Source organism: Lactuca saligna, chromosome 4 (assembly GCF_052625555.1).
Source record: "Lactuca saligna cultivar CGN05327 chromosome 4, ASM5262555v1, whole genome shotgun sequence".
Classification (NCBI taxonomy): Eukaryota; Viridiplantae; Streptophyta; class Magnoliopsida; order Asterales; family Asteraceae; genus Lactuca; species Lactuca saligna.
Window position 1 is genome coordinate 93141478 of NC_136420.1, and position 13041 is coordinate 93154518.

The following is a 13041-nucleotide window of genomic DNA, read 5'->3' on the forward strand; positions in this document are numbered from 1 at the left end:
AAGCACAAAACAACAAGCATTCGAGCATTAAGTAATCCAAACCTATGCATCACCTAATCAGGTCGTTCTATCCAACATTTGAAATCCATACTAGCATGCAGTTCTAAAAGCTCAATCAATAGGCATATACAGGCATTTCTCCTAGCATTTTGTCTTAAAATATTGAATAGATCCTTAGCCCTAATTTAGCATGCTATTTTCATATACTCATACCAGAACAATAAATGTAATACATGTCATGGTATTTTGTGAAACACTTACTTAAGATCAGCCAATTACACGTATTGCACCCTTTTCTTTGTAGAAATATTTTAAGAAAAGTTGTTAATTTCAAAAAGTTTGCCAATTCCTCAGTCTGAATTCAGATACACCCGAGATTGTGCCTGAATCCCCCAAACCAAGGCTCTGATAACAACTTGTAACATACTTACACACCTAAAATACTAAGTGAAAATTTTTCTTTAGATCAGTAAAAAACAACCATTCATTCAGTACAAAATCCCATCAGAGTACAAAAACATGTCATATAGTCATCAGAGTACAAGTCAAATAATGTGGATCCCTGGTGGATGCGGTGTAATCATGTTGAGCTCTTCCCCTTCGAACTATAAGTAACTGAAATCATAAAATTGAAACCGTAAGCACAAATTTTAGTGAGTTCCCCAAAATACCACATACCATACATACATATCAACTCGAAGCTATATGGGTCTATTATACCCCCGAGTCTATTTCAACTCGATTCGGTATTTTCCATCCGTATGGGTCTATTTCACCACCGAGTCTATTTCAACTTTATCAATATTTTTCAACCGAATGGGCCTATTTCACCCCCACATACAATCAATATACATTAATATTAGCAAGAGTCACAAAGACAACAAGCATATGCAGACATATCATTAACGGTCATAAAGACCATTATTATTTTATAAACATAGTCAAGTCGGTCGACATTAGTTGCTTCGACCCATGAGTACAATGAAGAAACTCATCTCGATCAGTAAATGAATATCTCACACATGAGCTGCCATCAATACAGATGATATACGCCACTTAGATAGTCACATAAGGTAAACCCTTAACCCTTCTTCTAAAACTAGGAGTTTGACCAAAAGTCAACTCAAGTAAAAAGACAACGATCAAAGTTGACTTTAGTCAACTACCACGTTGTGGCCATCCACGACAACATCATGGTCCATAAAAGACAGCACTGATGGCGATTTCCCAGACGCCACGTTGTGCCAACCAAAGGTCATACCGTGGGCACTGGGTTCCTAACATCTTAATGGGTTAATCCATTTTATGTAATTCTAACGGCTCGAAAGCTCAAATAGTCCTTCCTCTGGTCTAGATGGATAAACTTTCCAACTTTATCCCTTCAGATCCTCCAAGAGATCAAGATCTCAAACCCTACGTCCAAAAAAGGTGAAACATAGCATGGACTTAATCATTAAGCACTTAATCCTGAAAGTTCCTTGTACATTAATTCCATAAGAGTTTCTAGCGCTAACACCATCTTAAAAATTCATTCTTTACAGACATGCATGTCCAATGCATGTATTGAACTCATATTAGGTTAAAATGAGGGTTTTATGACCAAGATTTCATACATGAAACCAAAACTCATTCGTACTTCAGATCCAAGGCATCAAACACCCCATATAACCTATAGATTCATAAACTGCAAACTTTATGAGATCTCACCACCCTAAACCACCAAGACATGATGAATAAGGGACAAATCTAGAGATATAGCAACTTAGTATTATAAATATTGAGTCTTGGCACTCACCAAGGTCCAAGAGATTTCTTAGAAGATGAATATGATGCTTGTAAGGTTAATCATTAGACCCAAAAGGCAGCTTTCTCCTTAAAATATCCCAAATGTACCAAAGTGAGCTCACAATATGCGAAGGAGGCTAGAGTTAGGGTTTTTGAGATTAGGAGGGCGATGGAGGCTGGATAATCACGAAACGCTAGCCATAATGTCCTTTAAATAGGGTCCAAAGCCAAAGTATTAGGGTTTTCTCCAAAAATACTTGCACACTGTGGCACCTATGGCCACATCGTGGAGGGTCATTGAAATCCCACGATTAGAAAGTTATTGTCACGTCATGGTGAAGCTCCATCAGGATGTGGCCACCCAACATGAAAGTTTAAAAATTATAAATTAACTCATACCTAAAACGGGTCTTACAAATCTAAAGTAGAACCTTTCTAATGAAGTTATATGGAGAGAGGGGAAGAGAGGTTGGATGAATTTTATAAGGGGAATTAACACTCTATGGTTTACCCCTAACATTCTTTTTATGGGGTGCAGATAGAATTCTAGAAGGATTCAAACTCTTTAGGTTAATCCTTATCTGATTTAAACTTGCCTTATCCTTATTAGGGAGCCTATCAAATTCATCCATATATGTATCTCCACAAGCTTCTAGAATATTCTAATTAATCTCATGGATTAATTAATATTGAATCTCTTTGATTAACTAAAATGTTTTAATTAATTACCAAAATAATTTCTAATTAATTTATTAATTCCTTAATAAATAAACAACTTATTTATTTTCATTTCCTTATTACTATTTAGATTATGAGGCCAACCCAAAAGTAGTATGTTATTATTAGAAATATTACCAAAATAGCTAATAGGATTGGACACTATTTCAAACATACCATTTGCGACTATTTAATACTATGGAATCGTTATATTATTGTAGGGTGACATAGTTAAAAACTTTTGGTCACATGGGTTGGGGTGACATTACCAAACTCTTGATATATTCAAGTTTAAACCTTAGTTAATTGATAAGTGATACCTTTGGTCTAGATATTTGTATGGACTTGAGTCAAGGATAACCTTCGATCTCAGATTTCAAAATTTTGTTTCCAGATAAAGATTTATGATAACTACATCTGAACGCTAAATTGAACACATCAAATTTAGTTAGGACCCGGCCATGCACATTAGATTTTAGTACTAAATCATCGAGGAGCCCAAGGATATCGTTTCCCCTGTTACGGCAGAAGGAATGGATAAAGTTGGACTACGTAGTTTATGTCTACTAGTCATATCATACATGGACATACCCTTTATGACTACCAGTTCTGGATAATGTTAGAGTAGACCAATGCACGATAGTTTTCATAAAGCAAAACCCCATATACATCTTATTTTGAAGAATAAAAAATATTATCATCTTAGAATTACATATGAAAAGATCCAAGCAGTAATCTATAAGTCTGGGTTGTTTTAACATTTAAAATCCTCATTTGTTAGTACTCATGCATTCTTAGTACAATCTTTTATGCAATGTCCAATCTCATATGGTCCAATTAACTAACACTCATAAAAGTATTAAATCCCAATACTCACTCCCAATAGTATGGCCGACTCTGGATTTTTGTACATAAATAAATATTCTAGAAGTGGGATCAAAACATGAAAAATTAAAATACAGTCTTTAATAACACAACTTTGATAGTAACAAGTGCTTTTTATTAAGATTCCACAAAATAAACATCAAAACAGTTACAATTTATACTTTTATATGTTTATAAAGTAAAACAAAGTATTCCAAGTGTGCTTAAGTGTAACACATGCTTTTTTCGGAACAAGTATTGTTCGGAGAGATGTATCTTGATATGAGATGAGTAGATGAAATAGAGCATAGAGTTGCTTTAAATTGCGTAATGCTATTTATAAAAATATAATTAAGCAAAGTTGTATATTTTCCTGAGAAACTTTTGTGGATAAAAAGATTGTCCAAAACGGAGTTCGTATGAAAAATTTATGGCTGTTTGAAGTTGAGATGAAAGTATGTTGCTATTTTGAAAAAGTCAACGATCAACTCTTGGATCACCAATTGAGAGATTAATCACGATTGAAGGATAAATAATGATTGAGAGATGGATCACGATTTGTAACAACGTAAATTTTCAAACAAATTTTTTCATTTTAAATTACCAACATCACATATCATAATTCTCAAATCTCGAGTGTCAATGTCATAACATATTTCAAAATAGTTTCCAAAAGCATTTATCACAATCCAAGATCCATAAAACATATAACTCCATCTCTATGTGTATGTGTGTGTACAATCAAGCCGGTGCCTTCCTACGATCCTCGGAAGTACCTGAAACACATAAACACATAACACGGTAAGCATGAATGCTTAGTGAGTTCCCTAAAATACCACGCACATATAATCAGCCACTTGAGGCTATAGCTATGTATGACCCTCTAGTCAATGTGTCTCAGTGGGACCCTCCGGTCCCACAGCTCGTTGGACCCTTTGGTCTAGTCTAGTTGGGACCCTACAGTCCCATGGTTCGTTGGACCCTCTGGTTCGGTCTGGTTAAGAACCCTCCAGCCTCATAGTACGTTGGACCCTCTGGTCCGGTCTAAGTAACACATCATATATCATACAACACATATTACAAAAACACGCATAATTCACGCAATTTCATAAGACCCTCTAGTCACACATAGTTACAACTCTAGGTAAGGTATAGTAAGAAGACGCACCTCGAAGCTAGTAGGAATAATTATGCACTTGGCACTCCCGAAATATCCTCTGCCTAAATACATTAGACAAGCGTATAATCAATATATATATATCTTTTACTCATTTAACTCCAAAGTTCTCTTATTCCCTTTAACCCCCCCTGGGATGGGTAAAAGGCCACTTTACCCTTCCGAGGTTCCAGAAGCTCCTAATTGACCCACTCACAAAGTCAACAGAAGTCCAAACGAGTCAATAGTCCAAATCGACCAAACTCGCCGAGTGCACTTGAAACACCCATAAAGATTAAACCAAAATTTAACTTTTCAACACATTTAAAATCCAAGAGTTATTACAAATCTTTGTTTTCAAAATAGTCATTCTCAAAGTTTTTTCAAAAATATAAACAAAATGTGAGGAGCTTTACGATCACGCATTTGCCTTGCCGCGATCCCCTGATGTACCTGAAACAATAAGCTGAAACTATAAGCTCGAAAGCTTAGTGTGATCCCCCAAAATACCCATACTCACACAATACAAAAACAATCATAAAGTCCATTTCTTTTTTTCATTCCAAGGCCCAACACCAAGTCCTTACCTTGAAGGTCCATACTCTAAAGTCCATTATTGGCCCAATCTACCAAATTGGGCCTAACGTCCTTATTGGGCCTAACCCCATGATCCACTATCAGAACATGGCCCAAAATATCCTATTTACGGTATCAAACAAAGGCCCAATCCATTTAGCCCGTAAACCCTAAGCCCATTTAACATGAGCTCAACAGAGAGCGTACGTGGGGCGTACCTCTCTGGTTACGCTGGGTGTAATGTCGTTTTATGCTGACTGTCATCAGGATAGTTGACCCTGTACGCTAGGCATACAGAATTTACGCTGAGTGTACGCGGGGTTTACTAAAACTCTAATAAGTGCTTAATGGCTTAAGCTCGTAAGCCTAAATTACAGATCCATCGACCAAATATGCCATGGGACTATAAAGTTCCATACTTTATCACTTTGGACGTCTAGAAAGTCCTTACTTATGGTCTTAACCCATAAAGAACTTCTCACTTCATGCATGGCACAAGCCTAATTGTTGCGAACTGATTTTTATTATTTAAGACCTCTCCTAAGGTCTAAACGGACAACTCATTTCGTCTAAGACATCACATGCACCATCTTGGGGATCCTTGGGACAATAAGACTTTCATAAAGCTAGATGTCTAGATCTATAACTAGTAAGCACAAAGTTTCAAGCTTTTTACCTTCAGGAGATTCAATGGCACAAAACAACCTCAAATCTATAGCCTTGCTTTCCTCCTCTAGCTCCTTAGTGCGACGTCTTCACTTCCCAAGGTTAAAAATGCATACCAACTCGCACTGCTCACACACACACACACACACTAGGGTTTGGGACGTTTTTCTGAGGTATGGAGGCTGCGGGTAAGCAAAAGAATGAGCCATAAGGATGCTTATATAGTCCCCAACCCCGAATATTAGGGGTTTTCATCGGACATAAGTATGCCCGACATACAAGAGTGTACGCCCAACGTACTAGGGTGCGCCTAGTACTCTTAGCATACCCTTATGTACGATCAACGTACTCCTTCCAGTCCTAAAGTTGCAACTTTAGTCTTTTTACTCCTCGCAACCCAACACAACCAACTCCACAGACCAACAGTGACAACTAATAAAAGGAAGAAGGGGTTTTTCAAGATATACCTGCAAGGTTCGGGGCGTTACAACTCTCCCCCACTTGACCTAGACTACATCCCCGAAGTCGGATGCAGCGAAAAGATTTGGATAGTTTTCTCTCATTTCGAACTCTATCTCCCAAGTCCACTCAGATCCCCTCCGATGCTCCCATTGTACCTTTACCAAAGGCACTTCCTTGTTTCGTAGGATCTTCGCCTTCCTCTCGAGAATGGCCACCGGTATCTCCACATAGTTTAAGAGCTCATCGACCTGAATGTTATCCAACGAAACTATAGCATCCTCATCCAGGAGGCACTTCCGCAATTGTGAAACGTGGAAAGTGTTGTGGATCTAACTCAGCTCTTCTGGAAGCTCCAACCTATATGCCACCTTCCCAACTCTGGCAATAACCCTGAATGGCCCAATGTAGCGGAGACCCAATTTCCCCCTCTTTCTGAAGCAAATGGCACCCTTCCAGGGTGAAACCTTCATGAGTACCATATCACCAACCTGAAATTCCAACTCAGATCGGCACTGGTCAGCGTAGCTCTTCTGCTGACTTTGTGCGATCTACAGCCGCTGTCTAATATGCTGAATCCTTATAGTAGTCCGTAGAACCATCTCGGTTCGGCCTATCACCATGTGACCCACTTCACCCCAACAAACTGGGGTGCGATATTTTTTTCCATATAACAGCTCGAAGGGTGGGGCACCTATGCTGGAGTGGAAGTTGTTGTTGTGAGAAAACTCTGCAAGCGGTAGGTAGGAATCCCAGCTCCCACCAAAGTTAATAACGCAGGCCCTCAGCATACCCTCGAGAATCTGTATAGTCCGTTCACTCTGGCCATCAGTCTGCGGATGATAGAAACTAGTACCCCATGGTGATCAACGATCTCACAGGTGTATACCTCGGCCAATTTCTCTGTTGACGAAGTCTCCCGTATAGCTAAAACGTGGGCACTCTTGGTCAATCGATCCAAGATGACCAAGATAACGTCAAAACCCCTGGACATCCTTGGCAACTTGGAGATGAAATCCATCGAGATCTACTCCCATTTCCATATGGGAACCTCCATAGGCTGCAACCTGCCATGCGGCCTTTGGTGCTTGGCCTTGACCATCCTGCAGGTCAAGCACCTCTCAACATACCATGCGATGTCTCGCTTCATAATGGGCCACCAATAACTCAACCTCAAATCTTGATACATCTTGGTGGCTCCCGGGTGAATGGAGAAACGAGACTTATGACAACCCTCCAGAACAACCTGTCTGACCCCGCCGGACATTGGAACCCAGACCCAACCGCAACGGGTTAACAACCCCCGGCTATCCTGCACGAATCGGGTGTTCTCACCCTTAATCCTTTCCAACTTCCAATTTTCCTGACGCATGCCCTCTGCCTGAGCTTCCCTAATCAAACTCACAAGTGGGGAATACACTTATATCCTCATACACGCCACCACAGAAGAAGGTCCTGCTAATTTGCGGCTCTGAGCGTCCACAACCACATTTGCTTTACCTGGGTGGAAAATGATCTCACAATCGTAGTCCTTAACTTCATCCAGCCACCTATGCTGCCTCATATTTAGGTTGGGCAGATCCATAATGTGTCTCAAACTCTTGTGTTTCGTGTATAAGCTATAGCGAACCCCATAAAGGTAATGCCTCCAGATCTTGAGAGCGAATACCATTGCTCCTAACTCTAAATCATGAGTAGGGTATCCCATCTCGTGCGGCTTCAACTGCCGTGAGGCATACGCTATAATTCATCCCCTCTGCATAAGAATGGCTCACATTCCCGTGATGGATGCATCACAGAAGACCACAAAATCCTCCACTCCCTCCGGGAGGGTCAAGACTAGAGCATCGCATAATCGCTGTCAGTGGGTCTTGAATGCCCTCTACTGCTTGGGGGCCTACCGAAAATCCACCCCCTTCCTCGTTAGACGAGTGAGGGGTACTGCAATCTTGGAGAAATCTCAAATGAATCTTGGGTAGTACCCTTCTAATCCAATGAAACGCTTGATATCTTAAGGAGATCTCGACACCTTCCAATGCATAACTGCCTCGATTTTGGTCGGGTTGACCAAAATCCCCTCTTGGTTGATGAGGTGTCCGAGGAATTGAACCTCTCATAACCAAAACTGACATTTCAAGAACTTGGAATACAGTTGTTCTCGTCTCAAAACTCCCAACAACTCCCTAAGGTGCTCCTAGTGCTGCTCTTGGGTATTGGAATATACCAAGATATCATCAATAAACACAATGACCAAGCGATCTAGCATCGGTCTGCATACTCAATTCATCAGATCCATAAATACTGATGGCACGTTGGTGATTCCGAATGGCATCACCACAAACTCGTAATGACCATAACGAGTCTGAAATGTGGTCTTCTCCACGTTCTCCTCTCTAACCCGGACCTGATGACACCTTGATCTCAAATCAATCTTGGAAAACCAAGATCCACCCTGAAACTGATCAAAGAGATTGTCTATCCTAGGAAGTGGATAACGGTTCTTCACCGTTAACTTCTTCAACTCCCTATAATCAATGCACATCCAGTGCGTACCATCCTCCTTCCCGACGAAGAGGATCGGTGTTCCCCATGGAGAACTGCTCGGACGAATGAACGGTATGCCTAGCAGTTCCTGTAGCTGAGACGAAAGCTCCTGCATTCCAGGCAGCGCCAAACAATATGGCGCCATGGAAATAAGAGCTGCACCTAGAACCAGGTCGATTCGGAAATCGACCTGCCGCTCCAGAGGCACCCCTGGAAATTCCTCCAGAAATGCATCCGTAAACTCCCGAACCACTGGAACCTCTGATACTGAAGTCTGATCCTTGACCCATGTATCCACCACATACGCTAGATAACCCGCACACCCGTGCTGAATGTACTGTTGAGCCCTGGCAGCTAAACAAAATCCTAATCCCACTCTGGTGCCCTCGCCATAAATAACCAATTATCCCCACTTGGGGTTCAAACCACTATCCACTGGCCCTCGCAATCAATCATGGCACCGAACTGACTGAGCTAATCCATTGCCACAATCACACATCCATCCCTCATAGGAATCGAAATCAAGTCTATCGGGAAGGATATCCTAAAGATCTCAATCTCACGTCCTTGGTAAACGGAAGAAGAAGAAATTCCGTGTTCGTTAGCGATAGAGACTCGCAACGGACACTCTAGCTCGCCCATAGGCACTCTGAACTACCTACTGAATTTCTGAGACACGAACGACCGACTCGCCCCCGAGTCGAATAAAACCAACGCAGGAAAGGAGTTTACTAAGAACGTACCAATTCATAGGTATTACGGATAAGCATAAGACAGATATAATAAATGAGATAAAAGATAGAAACATACCAACTACCACATGTGGTGCTGCCTTGGCCTCCTAAGTTGTAAGCTGGAAAGCATGCCCCTCAGCCTTTGCAGGCTCCACCCTAACTGGCCTCCCATCCGTGATCCTCAAAGTAGTCGGCGCTGGAGTCTGCACTGGCATGGCAGCTAATAAAGGACAATGGGCCTTAATATGGCCCACCTGCTCACAATGATAACAAAGTCTGACCCAGGAAGTCGGAGCTTGTTGCCTATAATCCTTGGCTAGATGTCCTTGCATGCCACAATGGTGGCACCCATTTCCTTCTCAACATGTCCCTGAATGAGCCTTCCCGAACTTCCCACAAGTGCGGCCTGGTTGTCCCCAAATCTTGGTATCAGATTTCTTAGGTCGTTTTGGTGCCGAATGCAACTGTACCGGGGCCCACTACTACTTCCTCAGCTGCAGCTTAATCTCCAACTCACGCCACCTAGCGGCCTCCTGTAGGTCCAAGAATGTATCACATCTCTGAGTGGCGACAAACTGACGAATGTCAGTCTTGAGCATGCCTAGATAATGCGTCATCAGAGCCTGTTTCGAGGCAAACTCTAGGAAAACCATCACCCTCTCCGTAAACATGCGGGTGATCTCTGTCACCGACTCAGTACCCTGCTTCAGATCTAAGAGCTCCTCTAACAACCGCTCGCGCTAAACCAACGAAATATAGCAAGCCTAGAACATATCCTTAAACTGCTCCCAAGTAACCGCAGCTCTCTGATCATCTGTGTATGACCTAGTCACCAACCTTCACCAATCCTTTGCCCCGGCCCGCAACAAATTCAGGGAACACCTGACCTTCTGGTCAGTATGACACGAGCACGTGAAGAAACATCTCTCCATATCAGAAAGCCACCTTATAGCTACGATAGGATCCTGAACACCATCAAATGTCGGGGGATTCGTATTATCGAAGTCCCGGTACTAGAAGCCCCGACTGGCTCCTCCCCCTCCTGCCGCTGTTACAGCTGAGGTAGCTGAAGCGGCAGCCGTCTCTGCAAGGGCTGCATATTTGTCATCAAAGTACTCTCTCATGGCAGACTTAATAGTCCCAAACAACTCTGGAATCTGACCCCGAACAATATCGACCACCTCCTCGCGGATGATCACCCTAACCCGATCCTCTATCATCACTGGCTCCTCCTGGTCAATAATCTACAGCACCGTTGTGGCCTCCTGATCACCCTGTCCTCATCCCGATCTGGATCCAGCCACGAAACGCCTCATAACCACCATATTGAAATATCAATAGGAAGATATCAGACAATCTGCATAAATAACTCATAACCAACTTCCTACAAAACCCTAGGGGTTGTGACTTCCTTGCTACGCGTATGGGTCCTGTGCTTTCAGTAGTACGGGTCCAATACTACCTTCCACACCTACCCATATTTGTCTCAAGTATCATCATAACACCCTAACATTATACATGCTCATGGTGGTCGCTCAACCTCACTCCTAATGGAACGATAACTATCTCACCACTGACCTATCGGCCTCACACAACCCACCCATCCATGAAACTTCCACCAACCCTGCAGCATTAGTGTATGCTAGCCATACATAACACTAGACCCCATAGACTTTCAAATATCCAATCCTACCCTAAGCTCCTAATCAAACCAGAACCAAACATAAGGCTAAACCAAACATTCTCAGGCTATGAGATCTTAATTATGTATAACAGTGATGCCTACACTAAGCAACTACAATAATGATGTCAATTTCATATAATGAAATCCCTAGGCTATCAAGTATCATATAATTAGGCAATTCTATCATGCAATTCCTGAAGATCCCTAGCCTAGTACTAGCAGGTTGTTCTAACATATTACAATATCAAATAATTGTATGGTATTTTAGGGTCTATTTACTGGCTCTGACTGATCGTACACCCTGCATCCTCCTTTACTTATTTTGAAAACCATTTTAGAAATCATTTCCTTGATTTGATACTGGATTCACATGAATGTTCCTCCAATTCACTCAAACCAAGGCTTTGATACCAACTTGTAACACCCATAAAATTTAAACCAAATTTTAACTTTTCAACACATTTAAAATCCAAGAGTTATTATAAATCTTTGTTTTCAAAATAGTCTTTGTCAGAGTTTTCCCAGAAACATAAACAAAATGTGAGGAGCTGTACGATCACGCCTTTGCCTTGTCGCGATCCCCTGATGTACCTGAAACAATAAAATAAAACTGTAAGCCCAAAAGCTTAGTGAGATCCCCCAAAATACTCATACTCACACAATACAAAAATAATCATAAAGTCCATTTCTTTTTGTAGGGCCAAGGGCCAACACCAAGTCCTTATCTTGAAGGTCCATACTCTAAAGTCCATTATTGGCCCAATTTACCAAATTGGTCCCAACCTCCTTATTAGACCTAACCCCATGATCCACTATCATAACCTGGCCCAAAATATCCTATTTTCTGCATCCAACAAAGGCCCAATCCATTTAGCCCATAAACCCTAAGCCCATTTAACATGAGCCCAACAGAGAGCGTACGCGAAGCGTACCTCCCTGGTTACGTTGGGCGTAATGTCGTTATATGCTGACTACCATCGGGAGAGTTGAACCCGTACATTGGGTGTACAGAATTTACGCTAAGCGTATGCGGGGTTTTACCAAAACCCTAATAAGTGCTTAATGGCTTAAGCTCTTAAGCCCAAATTACAGATCCATCAACCAAATATGCCATGGGACCAAAAAGTTCCAGACTTTGTCTCTTTGGACGTCTAAAAAGTCCTTACTCATGGTCTTAACCCATTAAGACCTTCTCACTTCATGCATGGGACAAGCCTAGCTGTTGGGAACTGATTTTTATCACTTACGACCTCTCCTAAGGTCTAAAAGGACAACTCATTTCGTCTAAGACATCACATGCACCATCTTGGGGGTTCTTAGGACAATAAGACTTTTATAAAGCTAGGTGTTTGGATCTATAACTAGTAAGCACAAAGTTTCAAACTTTTTACCTTCAGGAGCTTCAATGGCACAAAACAACCTCAGATCTATAGCCTTGCTTTCCTCCTCTAGCTCCTTGGTGCAACGTCTTCACTTCCCAAGGTTCAAAATGCACACCAACTCACAATAATAAAAGGAAGAAGGGTTTTTCAAGATATACTTGCAAGGTTTGGGGCGTTACAGCACTCCTGCGACTCGTTGATTCCCATCGTATCTCAGAGATCCTCAGAAAGTCCAACTCGACGAGCTAACCTTAACTCGCCGGGTCATCGCATGACTCAGCTAAATCGGGATAAACCCTAAACTACTCGTCGAGTCGACCCATCAACTCGGCGAGTCTATTCAGACTCCCATGCATTCAAACGATTTTAGAGAGGGATTCTTTCCCAAGCTTCATATCTATAGTCTTAGGGCTCATAAGTCATGTAAAGTCATAGACTTTATGTCCATGCATGGCATCTAGAGCAAGAAATACC